This window comes from Typopeltis vanoorti, chromosome 23 (genome assembly GCF_054136105.1).
Source record: "Typopeltis vanoorti isolate ZY-2024b chromosome 23, IOZ_Tvanoo_1.0, whole genome shotgun sequence".
Taxonomy (NCBI): Eukaryota; Metazoa; Arthropoda; class Arachnida; order Uropygi; family Thelyphonidae; genus Typopeltis; species Typopeltis vanoorti.
In genome coordinates, this window is record NC_143571.1 from 56,523,490 (window position 1) to 56,542,552 (window position 19,063).

General features: G+C 32.7%; 1 protein-coding gene across 1 annotated transcript in view; it reads right to left on the reverse strand.

The window, feature by feature from the left end:
- LOC150093869 (neural cell adhesion molecule 1-like) overlaps positions 1-19,063 on the reverse strand; it is a 386,146-nt gene that overhangs the window by 151,934 nt on the left and 215,149 nt on the right. The window lies entirely within an intron of this gene.

Genomic DNA, 19,063 nt, shown 5'->3' on the forward strand with positions numbered 1-19,063 from the left:
GCCAGTGCTTCCTAATTAGGAGAATATGATGATATTCCAGTTCTTAAACTGGAATGAACAACTTCGAATGCGCGTCTACTTTACATTGTATGCGTTTAATACTCGTCATGTGTCATTAACGCATGTTATGAATTATTGCGTGATTATTTCAAACTATACGGCACATGGTTGAACAGCGACGGGCACACACAAATTGGTCGACGGGCATAGGGTTGGGAACCCCTGGTCTAGTGCAATCGATACGATTGCTTCGCGGAATTAATTAATTATCATTGAATAAAATAAATTAATTTAATTAATAATAGTTAATTTTGTGCAGTTATGATTTAATACTGCATTCGTACGTTTTTTTAGATTTTTCTCTACTACAAATGGCCATGTACGGTCTGAAAGTGATTGCGTGCGTACGTTTTGATACATTTTACTTTTTTTATAATAGATTTGTGTATACTTTATAGTGTAAAGTTTTTTCGAGTTTTTTTTTATTTTAAATTGTCGTAAATCTCCAAAAAAATTTCCAATATATTTATTCAAAACAAAACCCGCGTTTTTCAAGGGTCAACTGTATATTGTTCTCGAAAAGCTATTTCTAATTCTAAATTTCAAATATTATAAATAGAGTAAACATAAAATTAAATACGTTTCTCACTAGCAAAAAAACATTATATAACTTTATCTGCTAACATTTCTGCTGACAATCAGGAGTTAGACAACCCCTAATTACGACTACATTGCTCTTATAAGAGTCCTTACAAGGACTGGCTTAAAGGGGCGAAGCAAGAATGCTTTGTTTTTTTAATCTTCTCCGTTATCTGTAGAGGACAGTGTAAGGATAAGGTATTATTGAGCTATTAAAGCTCTGATCATGGCAGGAGGGTAACAGCAATAGCCGAGCCTCAGTTAGAACTTCATTGGCTACAGCATTGAAATCCATTACCCTCCCTAAATTCACTACATTGCTCTGCTACTGGAAAGGAAGGACTTATAAAATTATTGAAATCTGAAAAATGTGTTCTCTATTTACTTATGTATACATAACATTTCTTTATTCTTACTACATTCATTAATTTAGAAATTCTACATTTCTTGCAAATCTTAACCAATCGGTAAATTGTGAACAATCTGCTTTTTAGGTAAGTATCGCAAATTATATAAAGCTTTAATTATATTCGTTTTGTCGGTCTATAAGTATATAATATCTGTGTACGCTATAGCGTTGGACATATATTCATCTATTAGAAAAGACCTGTGTTAGATTATTTTCATGACGAGAGCAATGAATTGAGCGTAAGTGAATTAGCTGATCTCATGCAGAGATAGAAGGGTTTTTCTTCTCATAAACACTTCCGCAAAACAGGAAAATCGGCCATAGATCACACGCATTGTCTGTATGAGAGATCTCATGCAGACAAAAATACTAAGTATTGCAAACAGTGCGCTGTGCAGCGAAGACGTGGTTCGTGTAGCAAGGGGGAGGATGAGTCCTCAAACTCTAAAATTGTAAAGGCTGTAGGAATTTCAGGATTCTAAATATCAATTCTCATCTCATCCTCCTGTTCCCTCTTTTACCTTTCGGTTTTGAGGGTTTATTAATCATCAGACCTCAAACTGTTCACAGAATAAGGTGGTTAGCCCGACGGCCCGGTTTATCCTAGATAGTTAAAAAACTGTCTAACTTAAAGTTAACGTTAAAGTCAAAAGTGCGTTTTGCAAAACGCCTAAAATGATTTTAATATTTTTAAATACTATGCAAGTTTATTAGTTTACAATATAAAATACACATGGTTCTGGAGAGTCTCCGTAGCTCAGTTGGTATATATGAAGCCCTTTATTCTGAAAGACCTGGGTTCGATTCTCGTCCATGACGTGAAGGACCTTTAGCTCGTCTCTTTCGACTAAAGGTGAGTTAGCCGGTCTCATACGAAGGTAGAGAGGTTTTTGTCCCGAAACTCGCTACATAAAAATTTAAAAAAATATAACTCCAGTTACATTATTAGAGTAACTGAAGTGGACAATATTATGGATCCAAACATATTTTATAACCAACTGAAGAAAAACACTTAAAATTCTCTGGTAAATCGAAACTTTACCAGAGAGCTTATGAGAATAATCTTTTGAATCGGAGTTGTTTTCGTTTCACTACTTCAAAAAAAAAAAAAAAAGACAAGAGTTCTTCCCAAGATCCCGGATGTTCAGCTTTTATTACTGCTTCAATTGTGTATCTTGTAAGTAGCACAAACCAAGGCAACTCCGATGCTGAAGGTTATATTCTCATACGTTCTCTGTTCGAATGTAACATTTATTTTATATCTATCTATAAAATATGACTGCATCTATAATATACTCCATTGTATCATCTGTTTTTATTATCTTATTTATGTTAGATTGAAGCATCTCAACTCTATACTTTAGTCGTTAGTGTCATTTGTGAACTAGTTTTTGTTACTTAGTAATATTTTCCTTTTGTTCCTGAATTTTCCAAGTTTTGTTTTTTAAAAGGAAACTTATTTGGCGTTAATATTGACTGTGAATTTCGATTTTGATTCTGAATATCGATCAGCACATCCCCCCCCCCCAACAGACACAATATTTGTGTAAATATAGTCACCTGTTGCACTGCGGTTTCATCCAATGTAGAACTTACAAGTAAACAAGAAAAAAAAATTTCCTTTTTCCTGTTCCTCCCTCTCCCTATCTTTCCAGGCACGCAAAAACTTAGAAAAGTGTATCGGAAATTTCTGTCGTTGTTGTTGTTCCAATAAATAACCCATTTGCTAAGCGGATATTTGGTTATATGTAGATACGCTGACAAGTTCCACTGTGCAAGTCTCTTTTCCCACACTGCCGCCCGGGGACGGTAAAGAATTCGAAAAATGTATTGATTGTGTTTTTTGTTTTGTATTCTCTTTATAAAAAAACTTTGCTTTCTTTGGAAAGTAGTTTGAAGTTGTAAACAGACAAAGAAATACATTTTCGGTCTTGACTGATTGAGGTTTAGATAGATGTTGCGATTACAGGTGTTCAAAACGCAGCTCCATTTACCATCTTCAGAACGAAAAAATGGAATCAAGAAGAAGCTTATTTCGACTATGATTACTGTAGCACAAATTAATCACAACACGAGTAATCATAAATTTAAATAATCCTCAACAAAACAAGTTGATGTCTTTAACATGTGCATAAACATCTGCTTAGTATTTCCAAACAAAAATATACAATGAGCAAGATAATATTTTAAATTAAAATATAAAAACTAATACTAATATTACTTACAGTAGAAAAGCTGAAATGCATTGTAGACGATAAATAAGGATCACGTAGACTTTTATTAGTCTTTGCAGTTTAAACGTTTGTACCAACTAGTTTAAATTGCTTCAACTAATAAATCCTGTGTATACTTCCACACATGTATTGCATTTAAGGACTTCCTAAAGACTACCTAACAGGTTTTCAAATGCGATGCTAACAAGTTTCGTAGTACTAATGTTCCGCAGTTGGAAAAAAACTTCGTGTATACGATTACCATGCAAAAGAAAAGTCTGAGCACACAAAAAAGCAAACACTACTCCATTTGGGAATGATTCTAAGCTGATTTGAAACCTCCAAGGCCAATGGATGTCAATGTTTGTAATTTGATTTTGTTTGTGCAGTCTCGTAGCTTAGCATACTTAACTGATATTTCTACAAAATTCCTATTTTCTCCTGCAAAAAAAGTGTTAAATCTAACCGAAGCTAAATAATATTACAATCAAAACAATCTCGAGTATAACCTTGAAAGCAAATATTTGGTGAAAATTTGAATATCGATTTTGAGTGCCATTTTCTGCACATTTTGGTTGAACTGTTTCTAAAGTACATTACGCAAAAATGGTGTAAAAACTAAGGCACAGTTATAACCATTGGGAATAGTAGATCTGATAAATATATTAGACCAAAGAAGGATACAGATCGTGTAAAGAACCATAATATTTGGAATACGTAAAATATGTTGTGATATAATAATGAAGGTAAATTTAAAATTAAAACTTCTAAAATTTCCAAGTATTATTATTCAAAAACTGAAGCTACGTGGTTTAATTAATTTCTTAGATTTATTTTTATTTTGAATTATAAAGAATAATGATTTCTATTAATAGCATTAACCATATTACTTTTAAATAAATTTTATTAATAACGAAAACAAAATTTTTAATACTAAGGTAGAATTTAAAATTAGTTATACGGTATCATGAAGGAAATTAATGCTGCCCGTTTGCTAGTTTTTCAGTTTTGCTGCATATAATTGTCTAAAATATGCAAAGGATTAATATTTATTCTGATACTTGAGTATTTAATTGTTTCTATTCAAGTTCTATTTTTCCTGCATATTTTTCTTTTTTTTTTATTGTTTATAAATTTGGCATTAAAGTTTATATTTTTATTAGTTCCCCTTTAACTATTTTAATTGTTCCTTCTAAAGTTTTTTCATTAGTATATTTTAGTGTTTTCTTTTGTTTTTGTCAAACATTTTATTTTTTCTCCCCATTTTACTCAGGTTTTATTAACTCTCGTTTTTGTTATTTGTCCCTTATTTCGAATTATCTTACAGTTTTACCCTTTGATGTTTCCTGTTTTTTTTTCTTATATCCAGTGTGTTGTGTTTAGCTATAATGCAAAAGCAGGAAATATCAAAGAGTAGAACTGTAAGATAATTATGAATTATAATATCACTGTATCTGTCTGTATGTTTGCATAAAATATTGACGCGTCTTTTTTTAATATATCTTAATGAGATAGTTTTATTATTATTTTAAAACTGGTATGTTAATATAAATATTACCATGGAAAGGTTGCATGATATTAATATGCTATTCTACCGTAGTAACATGAAAGCTTTATATTTACTGTAATTATTACCAGTAATCTAGAGTATCCTGTAGTGGTTGTAACCTATTCAACTAATATAGAAGATCCTTACCCTGTCCACACATCATACTCATTTCTTCTTTTAACAAATAATAATAATAATAATAATAATATAAACTGTGCTGCCTGTGATTAGTTCTGTTTAGTTCATAGCCATCTTTTCAATTTAGTAAAGATTCATTATTTTTATAAGTTTAGTTTTGCGTTTATTATTACGTTCAGTCTTTATTTTAATTAATTTATTTATTTGTTAGTTATTCCTTACACTCCAGAATAGTTTAAGAGAGTTTAAAGCTGAAGTATAAACACTGATGTTTTCAGGAAAGCAATACGGCAGGCATTAGTTCCTTAGTAACTGTTTGCTTGTATGACTCACCAACTATGCGGCCCTTGATTACGTTTTTATTTCCCGTCCAAACTCACGTAACAGTAAAACCCATAACTACTACAACACATCCCCATAATGACGCTTCACTGCAATACACCAAAGCAAAACTGGAATGCATGTCGGAATTGAAACAGTAAACAAATCCTGCATGTTCGGAGATAATGCGTTTCTAAACGGCCATGACAGTTTCAATATAAAGACAAACAGTCTCGTACTAAGAGTATTGAACTGTTTTCATGCCACGCTTTATTTGTTATTAGTTTTTTTAGTCCGTAGAACTTATCCTTCGACCACACAATCAACTTGATATATGCACTCCTGTTTCTGATATACTTTCTGATGGCTTTATTCGTTTTATTAGAAAAACTGAACAAGGTTGTTCGGGTTTGTGCAGTGTTCACAGAAACTGTGATCATTTGTCTTCAATGTTTAATATTTAAACAGCGGAGTAATATTGCATATCATCGGGAAAAACTAACAAAATCTATACTGCTATAACTTAAGCTTTGCGTGACAAAATTCAAAAGCTTCCGCGCACACAAAACAAATAGTTCTAGTAGAATGTTTTCCTTTTGCCTGGAAAAAAAATCGTTTCTTATAAAAACAAGATATCATAAATTATTTCTGTTTGCTCTCAGACAGAGATCTATCTTCTATGTTATGCTTATTTATTGTGTTTCTTAAAATGAGACAATGTATTAGAAGAACATAATGTAAATAAAATAAATCTCTGTAACATACAGTACATTATAAAAGATTATATCATATATAGCATTATATAAAACTAACTATTAAGTCCACGTAATCAAATTTCGTGCTATAATCATTAAGCACCATATATGGCATTTGAGATACTAAGAGCGTTAGGTAAAATGATAATGTTTTACTCCAAATGGCGATCAAATATCATTTAGAATATTCATCATCAGTTGCCTTAGTATTGCATTGTTTAAATTCAAATTTCCAGACGTCCAGCATTTTTGGGTTTGTGATGTATTAATATTTCCACAGATCTATCAGTACTGATTCGAACTCGATTTTCTACATCGAGTTCGAATGTAGAAAACTGCGTGCATTATGAAAACCCATAATGCACGCAGTATAGATAAAAGTCAAGTCGCATATCGCATCTTTTAGGAAATAATATGCACGTCATCTCATGAAAGTGCTTGTAAATACTTCGTAATCTTCACGTTGGACCATTACCATATGTAGTAGGCACTTTTGCGAATTACTTTACCGTCTTCTATTACTTGCTAGTTATTGTAATTTAAGTTTTCATTTTCATTGTCTTCGAATCTCGTGTTAAACGAAATAAACTTTTAAAGGCTTTTCGTCTGAAGGTAAACGAGTCAGTCATATAAGGAATTTTTTATTCGACAGTCAGCTAAACAAGCCAGGGAAGCACACGGAACACACCCATATTACCCTAGATTTATATTACAAACTCCAAGGATAGTTGGAAGATCGTGTATGCTTAAGGATTCCTATCCTCTAGGATATCGAGTTCATTACACTTTATTTTTAAGATGCAATTAGAAATTCTTCAGTTTTTATACTTTTAGAAACACAGTAGATGTGTAGATGTGTGTATCGATACCAAAGTTATCCGAAGCTATTATGGTTAATAGTTTTTAATTTCTTTCAATGTCAACTTAAGTTTCTTAAATAATAGTTTTTTCTACTTTATATCCTTACTAGTACACTATGAGTAATTGTTTTGCATTTGCTGAGTCATTAATTTTGCTTACCGTTTATAAATGCAATTTAATAAGCACAACCTTTTTGAGGGTTTACGGATGAGTTTGTGAAGAGTATGTATCGCTGTGATGTATTTCTTGTTAGTAATTTTTTTGCAGCAGGGAGAAGAGCATAAAAGAGGAGAAAAAGATTATTGAATCATAGATAAAATTAACCGAAGCATATTTATTATCGCATTAGCTCTTTCCAGAGACACGTATCTTTATAATGCATTTACGACCACCGCATCGCATTATGCTGCAACGGTATATAGCAGTATATAGCATTAGACATTATGAAAAAACTAACTGCCAAATTATATTGTGATAACGACGAAATATCACACACCATCACGGGAAGAAAAATTTGAGGAGCATAACTTTGATAGGCGTAATCAATCATTGGACAAGAGCAAATCTATTTACAATATTGTACACCATAAAATTGCAGCATCGAAGATACATAAGACGTCAGCTGCACACTACATAACACCAAACATATTAAAATGCTTTCAAAAATGGTTTTTCTTCTTCAAGCCTCTAGCAGAAGGGAAAATATTACAATTTCTTAGATCGTTACTAGGATGGAAAAGGCACTCTTTAAATGAAGGGATATAAATATGGATCAGGATATTGATGTTGCCATTGCTATATTTGGCAACAACTCGTAATTTCATTTTTATTTGTGGGAACCATGTTTCTTCAAATGTGCATGTGACTATAATTGATATTTCATATTATTAAACTGATGATTTCAAGTAATTATAACTAAAGGGAGTTAGAATTTACATAATGATGACAATAATAATAATTAACAGATTAGTGCGGTCCTCCATTCATATTGGGGGTTGGATGGTTCTGGTGGCCCATTCCTTAAAAATGCTGCTGTGTAAAGCATCATATCTACACAGAAAAGAATTAAAGCCCGGGTAGTCTCAATATGCCTGGAACGGTGGTGTCAGGGTGATATAGCAAGCCCTGCGGTATCGTCAGTCCGTGACTGCTATAAAGAAACTCGACGCAGAAATTTCTTAAATATTGCTACTTGGAATGTAAGAGGATCGAATAAATGCGGGAAATTGGCTAATATGATGAGAGAGATGGAGAGATTGAATATTAGTATACTAGGAATAAGTGAAACGTTTTGGAAAGGATCATCATATTTTGGGTCGAAACTTCCAAATGGCAAGATATATAAAATACATACGTCAGGTGATGAAATATCAAGAAGAGATGTAGCTTTTCTTGTAGAGAAGAAAACTAATAAAAACATTATCCATATAATCAAAATTCAGATAGAGTAATGGCAATTCTAGTGAAATCTAAACCTAGAGATATGCTGATCATTCAGATATATGCTCCTACAGAACAGAATGAGGAAGCAGAAATAGATATCATGTATGATGAAATAGAATAGTGTATAAAGGAAATCGGAGGCAAGAAAGATCGAGTTATTTTTGCTATGGGTGACGCAAACTTTGGATCAGAGAGAACATCTACACACGTGGGTCTATTTCGACTAGAATTCGGAATGAGAGACGACAAAAGCTGATTGATTTCTGTAACAAGCGCAGTCTCATCATAACTAACACTTATTTTGAGCAAACACTAACAGCACAATACACATTGGAAAGTCCGGATGGAAGATACAAAAATCAATTAGACTATATTGTAGTCAGTAAATGTTACTTCAATGGAATACGGAACTCAAAGGTGATGCCAAGTGCTGACTGTGGATCTGATCATAGACTGGTCTTAATGAAGATGAATATTCGCCTGAAAACAATAAAATTTAAAAGAAGTCAACCCCTAAAATGGGATCTGCAAATGGTACAAAATCCGATAATAAAATCAAAATTTAATGAAATTATTTCAGAACTGTTGTCTGCACAGTTGCAAAACGAAAATGAACCTTCTCAGTTGAATAGACTACAAGCAGCTATCATAACATCTGCTAAAACCCACATCAATAAACAAGAAGAAAGAAAGAAAACACCATGAATAACTCAAGAGGTAATCAACCATATTGATGAAAGAAGAACATGGAAAAGAGGAGAAAATGAAGAAGAAAGGTTAAGATATAAAACTTTGGATAAAATAATCAAAGCGTTATGCAAAAGATTGAAAGAAAACTGGATAAATAGGCAGTGCACTGAGATAGAAGAATTACAAAATAAGAACAAACCCAGAGAAGCATTCCTGAAAGTGAAAGAACTTAATGGAAAAACAAAACGTACACAGTCTAATAACATCAAGGACAAAGATGGAAACATACTCATTGATATGGAAACGATAAATGGAAGATGGTCGAGTATTTATCAGATCTCTATGATGATGATAATGGTAACATGTTAGATGATTCACGACACCTTAAGTTAAACGTAACAACAGATACCACAAGAAAGGAGGTAGAACATGTAATAAAGAATCTTCCTAATGATAAATCCCCTGGGTGTGATAATATTCCGGCTGAGCTGCTGAAAGCTTTGACTGGCAATAATAACAACTATCCTGAAGTTTTTACAACATCTATTTGCATACCAATTCCAAAGAAACATAATGCACAAAATTCTGAGGATTACAGAACTGTGAGCCTAATATCCCATCCATCTAAAATTATTTTCGTTAACAAACAAATTGAAAGAGCCATAATCGATGAATCGAGTGAACAACAGAAAGGCTTCAGAAGAGGGATGGGAACCATTAATGCTATCCTGGAACTAAAATTACTAATAGAAAGATCACTTGAAAGAAATAGGAACATTTACATATGCTTCATAGACTTTCAGAAGGCTTTTGACCGGGTAAAACATAATAATATGTTCAATATATTAGATAAATTAGACATAGAAGATCATGTACTTAAGATTATAAAAATGATTTACACCAAACAGAAAATGCAGCTGTTTAACTTCTGACATGAAAATAAAAAGAGGAGTTAGACAAGGTTGTATCCTTTCACCAAATCTATTTAATATCTATAGTGGCTGCATATATCAATTAGTAGCTACAATAGTCTGCAGCTACTAATTGAAGAAGGTAAAGAATTTGTATTAGATATTAATGCACAAAAACCAAATTTATGAAAATTTCAAAAGAAAGCAGATCCGAGCCAGAAATATTCATAAACAATATGGAAATTGAACCATACAACAGAATACACATATTTAGGCACCTACTTTACTGCAGATGGAAAGCAAGATAAAGAAATAAAAATAAGAACGGTCATAGCTAAAGATGCATTCTGGAAAAATAAAGATCAGCTCAGAAGTTCTGTGAGAATCGAGACAAAGAAAAGAATGATACGAACATTAGTGTGGCCAATTTTCACATATGAAAGTGAGACTTGGATATTCAAGAAGAAGGCAACAGATAATAGCCTTTGAAATGTGGTGCTATAGACCATGGACATATCATGTGACAAATACAGATGTCCTACAGAGAATGAGAACACAGAGATCTTTATTACAAGAAATGATCCAGAGAAAGATGAGATTGGCGGGACATGTACTGAGAGGTTCAGGAGGACAGAGGATACTAACAGTTTTAGAAGGAAAAATTATGGGAAAAGGATCAAGAGGCAAAAAACGAAGGACATGGCTTGAAGATATAAGATCATGGAAAGGATTACATGACTATGCAGAAAAAAAAAGGAAAGCCACCAACAGAGAGAACTAGAAAGACATGGTGCTGCACCCTCTCACTGACAAAGCTACATGAAAAAGAACAGATTAGTGAAAACGAAAGTCGTAAAGAAAAGTCGTGTACAAGTGAGGTCTTTCATTATCTCAACAAGTGGAATTTGGCAGAGGCAACTCGGAAAAATGTGTGTTTACAGTAAATATTTTACACACAATTTATAAATACACGATGTTTAAATATAGTAACTCTCGAGAAAAACAAGTAGAATTTCATCCGGATAAAAAAGTCTATCACCTCCGTATGCAACCATTTAACTTCAGGTAAAAAATCTCATATAAAGGTTCTTTGTGTTCCCAGAGGAAATCCGAACCAAGATCTTTCTCTCGATGTGTTTAGCTGGAGAAGTTCTTATTCTTGCGTAACTAAAGTGTGCACTAAAGGAATGAATGCATGATGCCTTCAGTTTGCGGAAGTTGTATTGTTAAAGAAATCACACTTTTTGAAGGTAAAACTATCTCTCTTCTCAGTGTGAGATTATTTTTTAACTTGCTAACTGACAAAATAAAAAAAAAATCCCTATAATTGTTTCTCACGTCCGAATCCAACCATGTTCTACATGAACAGCAACTGAACTGGAAAATTATGATTTATTTATAATATACTTTGTTTCTCTTTGCATCACATGATTTATATCGTTTTGAATAGTTTAAAAGCTCTGTTATTAAAATGATCCGATTTAAGAACAAACTGGGCTAATTCGAATTCGAAACGTTTCGTTGAAATACTGAATATTAAATTTGTTCTGTTCTCTTCAGTTAGAATGGATTTGTTATGTTTGATAACGGAGGAAACGAAATTCCCAAAAATAGTTAAACATTTTGGGAATACGCATAAGCATATGTGAAATATTACACAGTTACAATGGATATTTAATTCTATGATTTTGCAAAATGGATGATAACTTCCCCGTAAATATTTATATAATATCGTATACATTGCAATGCATTACACAGTATATATATATATATATATATATATATATATATATATATATATATATATATATATATATATATATATATATATATATATATATATATATATATATATATATATATATATTTTAGTCGTCTCGTACGACATGTATGGGCTACAGTGGGGCTATTCTCATCCCGCCCACCACACGCAGTTTGCTACTTGCTATTTCAAGTAACCTTATACTAATTTTTTATCTTTTATGATATAAAATAATGAAACGTGTATAATAATAAACATAAAATATTATAATTAAAATTATAAAATAAAATTGGATGATATTTCAAATATAAATGAATATATAAAACATTTTTTAATTTATAGATATAAATATCCTGTAAATATTAATAAATAAAAGAGATTATTTTATTTTTGATAAGGAAAAACTATATGATTATAAGGCAAAATCAATTATACATATAGTTAAACTTCAAATTTTGCGATTATTGATTTTTTTCGACTTATAAGAAACTAATATGTCAAACGAAACCATATTACACTCTCAGGGTAGAATATATATATATATATATATATATATATATATGACCTTTCTGTGAAAGATTGTAAAGACAAACGACCGTTTTAGATATATCTAGTAAGCCAACAGCTAAAACTGGTCAACTAGGGCCTCTTTTAACCCATTTTAATATGTAATTGCTTTCTTCACGTACTGACCTTAGCAACTTTTATTTATATACTCAAGGCCAATGATGAAAAACGAACCCAGTTTTATACATACGGTCTGAATTGGATTATATTTTTCAGACTGAAACTAAGTCTTCAAATTAACAATGTTTCATTTCGGGAAACTTAAAGCTTCAGTTTTGAAAACAGATGTAACTACGAATAAAAGTGCTTAGCTCGACGATTTCAGTCCAAGTTTATATAATGTCGACCGGGAAGAGACTTTCCGTATTCCTATTGCTTAATAACTGGACTACTATCCGTTGCAATTCTTAATAGCAGTACAATGGCTTGGAGCATCACACAAATATCAAAGGTCGATTTGATATTCCGAAGAATATTTCCTTAGCGTGGTGTGTGTGTGTGTGTGTGTGTGTGTGTGTGTGTGTGTGTGTGTGTGTGTGTGTGTGTGTGTGTGTGTGTGTGTGTGTGTGTGTGTGTGTGTGTGTGTGTGTGTGTGTGTGTTCACACTACCCAAATGGATCCCGAGAAAAGAATCGATCCAGCACTTCGGCATAGAAGTGCTGCTTTAACTACAGTCGGATTTTCTCGATTCAAGTAGGATGTACCAAGAGGATGGGGACTGCTTTTCCGATAGTCGCCCACACGGGAGTAAACAGCTGCCTTAACAAGCCACTTGTGCAATTTGTAAAAATTATGAAACCACTCTGAAACAGTTTTAAAAAGCGACGCATCCTGTGGCGTTCTAAAGACGCGGGGTGCTGTTAGAACCGCACGACTAGGGATGGCGGAGAGAGAGAGCGGGAGAGTTAACAAACTTTACTGTTTACGCCAAACATTGATTTTTTTCCCCCCCGTGTATACGTTCTGTTGAACACTGTCGCAATCTCAGAATGAACATGCCGTACGGTAGTTCCGCTTCCGGAACGGGGAGGAGGGAGGGAGGGGGGCAGTTATGACTACGGGAAGAGGCTATTTAAAGGCACATTCCGTGCACTCGCAAACCTACAAGATTTTCCACAGTAATCATCTACGAGAGTAAATGATGGTAGACACACACACACTCTGTTTATAACAACACGCCAAGCACACGGTTTACCTACAGAGTGAATTTATATTCTACAAAGGGCAGATGTTCAAACAGTGGGAACTGATACAGTTTCAGGAAGGTTGCTTTGTATTGAAAAATGTTAAAACAAAGTGGGTCAGTTCTTTATCAATCAGACAATACCAGAAGTGAAAAGTGTATTGAGAATTAGCATGCGTTCTAATTCAGGGTTTTACAACTTTTTCTTCCCAGATGAGAAAACGTGAGAATAGTTCTATGTTTGGCCGGTAGAGCAGGATTTCGTCATTACGTAAAAAATAAATAAAATTAAATAAATTACAAAAATGAATGGGCAAAATCCTTGGCTTACTAACTGTACCGTTTTATCTATAGATTTACAACCTTGGCTGGAATTCATATTAAAATATATATATATATATATATATGGAATCTAAGAATAGATTTTAATTTCTTCCTATAGTTTACTAACAAAGTTTTATTAAATGAATAATATATATATATAAATTTGACCGGCATATTTTATTTAAAATCAACTAATTAATTAATCCCAAAATCCTAAATTAAATTATTTCAGTTTAAAAGCAAAAACATCATAAAACTAACAAGTAAAATATTATTAAATTACATACACTTACCTTTTAAAAATGTATTTTTCTGTTTTTAAATTTGTTTCACTATAAATTTAAAATTTACACTTCATTCAGTGACTCACTAGACACAGAGAGCAAGCGAACTGGTCTCGCTGTTCACAAATCAGAAAAAGATGAACGAAAAACAGGAAAACGTATTTTATGCTGCAATAAAACACGTATTCTATGGCTACCCCGCCGTGGGCCAAAACAGGCCAACTCCTAATAAAATTTTCAGACAGACAAAGCTTTCCATGGTCGAGGGTTTAAGGTTACATATGTCAATCACTTTTACGATTATAATTTGTTAATTTTTTTAGTCGAGCCTAGGGGGTTCCCCATTTTTCCTCCTCCCTCTGCAGACGCCGATGACCGTATGATTGCATTTTTATCGATGTATGAAAGTTTTGAGAGGGCATAGCGCATCAGCGCTCATCTTAATTGGTCCAATGCAATCAATTGCGGATAACTATGAATACTTCTGCGTAGAGTGGAGGAATAATCTGTTTTAGGATTTATTAGAAAATAACAATGAAGGAGAATTCTATAGTTGGTTGGTATATTTGGAATACTCAAAGATGAAAATATGTGAACTATCATTTATCAGACATGTTAGAATAGGAAATGAAAAGAAAGAATAAGTGTGAGTAGAAATACTTTCATTAATGGTAAACGAATTATTAATAATTAACATTTGTGATAATGTGGGTTCTATAAGTTGCTGGGTAGAGCGAATAGCACGATCCTATAAAGTCTAGGCATGAATAAGTGAATTTATGATGGCATAATTAAAAAAAAACTTACGAGGAGACAGAGAATGGCAGGAATAAATATCGTTTGATGGAGCAGCAAATCATCTCATAAAATTTGTTGCCCATGTTATGTGTATTTCTCTAGTTTGTGTATATTTCGCTCCGTTTTCCAAGAAATTTCTTTTGTTTACTGAGGCTCAGTATACATAATATCTGATCATTATCGGAATTATCTACACTTTTGAGAATCTTACATTCATCATTTTTTTTTAGTATCAGCAGTTCTTCTGTCTTATCAATCTCACATATGCTGGTATTTTGTTGTAGATCAACGTCTTATAATACATAGAATATTCATTTTTATTCAGGAAGAGATATTTTGTACTGTCTGTTGTTTCCGAGGACTAGAATAAAAATGCTTCTATATACCGTTAAAAAATTTTGCAACCTCAACAGACGCTATACTGCATAGCAAGAAAAACATTCAGGTTTTTTCTCCTAACATCCACTTTCAATTTTTCAGTTCCAAAAAACATGCATAACAAATGTTTGTAATACAGTCATCGGATACACAAAGCGCTCAACTCATGACAAGTGACAATATTCAGTTGGATAGGTTGACACAATAACCAATCACAGTCGCTAGGTGCTCGGTGAGCTCAAAGAGTTAGGTCACCCAGTCTTGCCTTCTAAGCGGTTTAAAAATATTAAAATGCTAAGAATTTGACTCGCTACGCCATCTTTACATCTTTTCGAAGGACTCAAAGGTGTATGCATTTTGAAAGCACACCCGAGCTATTAACCCGAATGTGACTCAATGTTTACGCGTCGAAAAGTGCCCTCTTCATGAAGCACTAATGTTTTATTATCCTCGTGAAGAGGACAATGAAGCATTAGTACAGTATATTGTGTTCGATTTTAGGAATCGTGCGAAGTCTGCAAACAATTAGGGGAGTCTTCAACGGGAATAAATGCAAAAATATAATGTTGGTGGATGAGCACCGCACACCTAGCACACCCGGAATATTCTCCCCTGATATCTATGTGTGTGTGTGTGTGTGTGTGTGTGTGTGTGTGTGTGTGTGTGTGTGTGTGTGTGTGTGTGTGTGTGTGTGTGTGTGTGTGTGTGTGTGAATCCCTACTGATCTACTTTCTACTTACGGGTTTGTGATGCAAATCAGATGTAAACAAATATGTTCATCTACTATCCAAAGACATGTTTGTGAATGTCTTTGGATAGTAATCAATTTCATCACAGGATGTGAGACTACCATTTGTAGTCTCACATCCTGTGATAAGCTTAATTTGTTTGAAAAGTTCTATGTTTGGACTCTATAGTAGAAATTCCGGGTTATCTATTCCACGCACGAAGATAGGTTTGCAATCTTTTGTTGATAAGATTCCCATAAAAAAAAAATAAGTTTCGTATTCATAAATCGGCAGCTATTAGTATAAGTGAAAACTCCTTTTTTCATAATTTACTATATCTGTTAATTTTTACTTTTAAGAATAGATTTATCTATTTTGCAGGATATAAAACTGAGTTGTTGGAATAAAAAAATCCTTTAATCTCAGGTTTTGAATTATCCGGTGTCTTTCGACTATGACACTTGACAAAATCAGTGAGCCACGGACTCGACGACATGATGAGTATCTTTACTAATGCGGAGTTTTAAATTGCATTATGAAATCGGCAATATATTTATTTATCTTTGAATGTTGTGGAGTAGCGTAAAGATCCAAAGAGCTTTTGTTACTTTGTCGGTGTGGAAAAAGGCCTTCAATTGAAAAACGTGGGTTCGAATTCCGTCAAAAATGCTACGAACTTTATTAGGGCTTTCAGCTGAAAGTGAGTTAGCCGCTCTGGTAAAGTTGGTAGAGTTTTGGTAGAGGCCAGGACAACAAACACAATTTACACACAAAAATTATATGTATTTAGAGAAGATTAATCACCTTATCCTAAAAGTATGAAGGATGAATTATGATGATTATTCTAAAAATTATGGATTATTATATTAATATGAGAGTAATGATTAAAAGGTAACATGAAGCAGCAGCAAAATAGCCGTAATTATAATAGATTAAAAGGTAACGTTCATGAAAAATTCCTCTGGAAACCAATTTTATGTTTACATGTAAACAATAAGAACAAACAGGTAATTAGTTCAAACTTAGTCTACTTCTGTAACTAATATTATTTTGATTTTTTGATTTTCCTTTCCCACACACGAGAGGCTGCATATCCTATTAACAATAGGATATGCAGCCTCTCGTGAAGGCTAAGTTAAGTTGGATAATCTTTTTACTTGGTTGTAATAATAGCCATCTCATTCAGTGCACTTTAATTCATTGCACATACTCTAGAGCTGTTTTGCTTTTAAATTGACCCCAAGATTTGACATCAGGAATAAATCAAGTTATTTTCGATTATGTACAAAAATGTTGATACCTTTGCATGCATATTAATTCGTTCTGAATTAAATTGCCTTACATATTAATAATTTTGCAGAGAAAATTTTACAGCCTATAGAAGAAAAAAAAGTACATATTTGTATTTCGTATAGTTGGTGAAATATGTAAAAAAAAGTCTTTAATTCGATATAACACGAATGCGAAATACGTAACAGTATAAAAAATGTACTTTTGAACAAATTTGTTCATTTATGCAAAAGTAAACTTTTTTTTTTAAATAAATTCCAGAAATCCTCAACATCTAATTTGACTTACTGTTCATTGTATGCGCAGACACTCAATGAGTCAGGATTATGATCTAAGCATCATTGAAAAAATGCACTTAACTATACGTCCAAACTCAATCTTCTACTAATATTGATGGATTTAAGAACATTTAAAACGAACGATCAACATCAGCATTAAACTAGACTAATAAAGAAAATTTCTAGATTATGTATCTACCTGTTGAGGGGGAATCTCTTGTTTTATGCATTCTAATGGTATTTTCTTTTACTTTTGCTAGAGTAGTGTAGTATAGGTAGGTTTACATACTGGGAGTTGTCATCGCATTCAACTGAAACCACATAGCACATTTCCAGGTAAGCTGAGATTGCACTGGGAATGTACCACAACGCCTGTGGTGCTTTTATCGATCACCTACAAATAGAGTCTCCAAAATGAAGTACTGTATTTCCATTAAGTAAAATTAATTTCAAGGGATTTGATTAATATGAACTAGTTCATGATTAACAGTAAAATCATATAACTCATTCGTAACCATGTGTACCTGAAGCGTTACCTGTACATAAAAGTGTCATAAACGCTTTTATTTATGGCAATGTTAATTCTAAATCTCCATCCATCAATAACTATGATAAATGAGTGGTCACTGACACTCGTAATAGAGAAACGGTTCTCAGTCTATTAAGAGGAAGAAGTGAGATCTTAATGATGATGCTGAATATCCATCAAACGGATGTATTCGAGTTCGCATGATCAGAATGTTTGCGAAAATTACACGTATGAAAATAAATGAAACATTTCTGCTGGTTAAAATAATTTTGTTACTTAGTTTATTCCCAGTTTGGAATTTTGTTTTTCTTACGATGGTGAGTTAAAATTGCTCAGGAGTTTATCGATGGATATATTAGGAATTTCCTGAGTTTTCTCCCTTAAATCAAAAACAAATATTCCTCATAAAAACAACGGTCGTACAAGGATAGTTCATATATTGCATATTTCATATTATGAACTACTTTTAAGTTACATCGGAAGCAACTTGGGCTACGAAACCAGTGTGTTATTTATGTTTGTTAACTGTGTGTATGTTCTTCTGATAGGTTGGCTTGTTTAGGCAGATGAAAAATAGACGTTTCCTGATAATATTAGTACTAAAACGAATAATAATAATAATAATACAATTGATATTAAAAATGAAAACCTTCTACCTCTGTATTAGATGGTCTAAGTTGACTTTAGATGAAAACTCCTTATAAAGATTCTATGTTAGATTCTATATTCCAGATGGGATTCGAATCCAGGTCTTTCAAATCAAAATGTGAACATTTTTTTTTTTTTATAAAATGTGATCAAATGAAATCGATGATGTGAAAGCCAAATTAGTATACTCACAATAGTTAATACCACTACTACTAATAATAATAATCATTTGAATATAATAACAGGGCTATTCATTTATAGCACTAGTATTAACATGCGACTATGTACAATGAACATCTTGAAATGTATTCCAACATATTTTTTGTAAAATATGCAATTAAGTGCAGCATGTATTTTTCATTTTC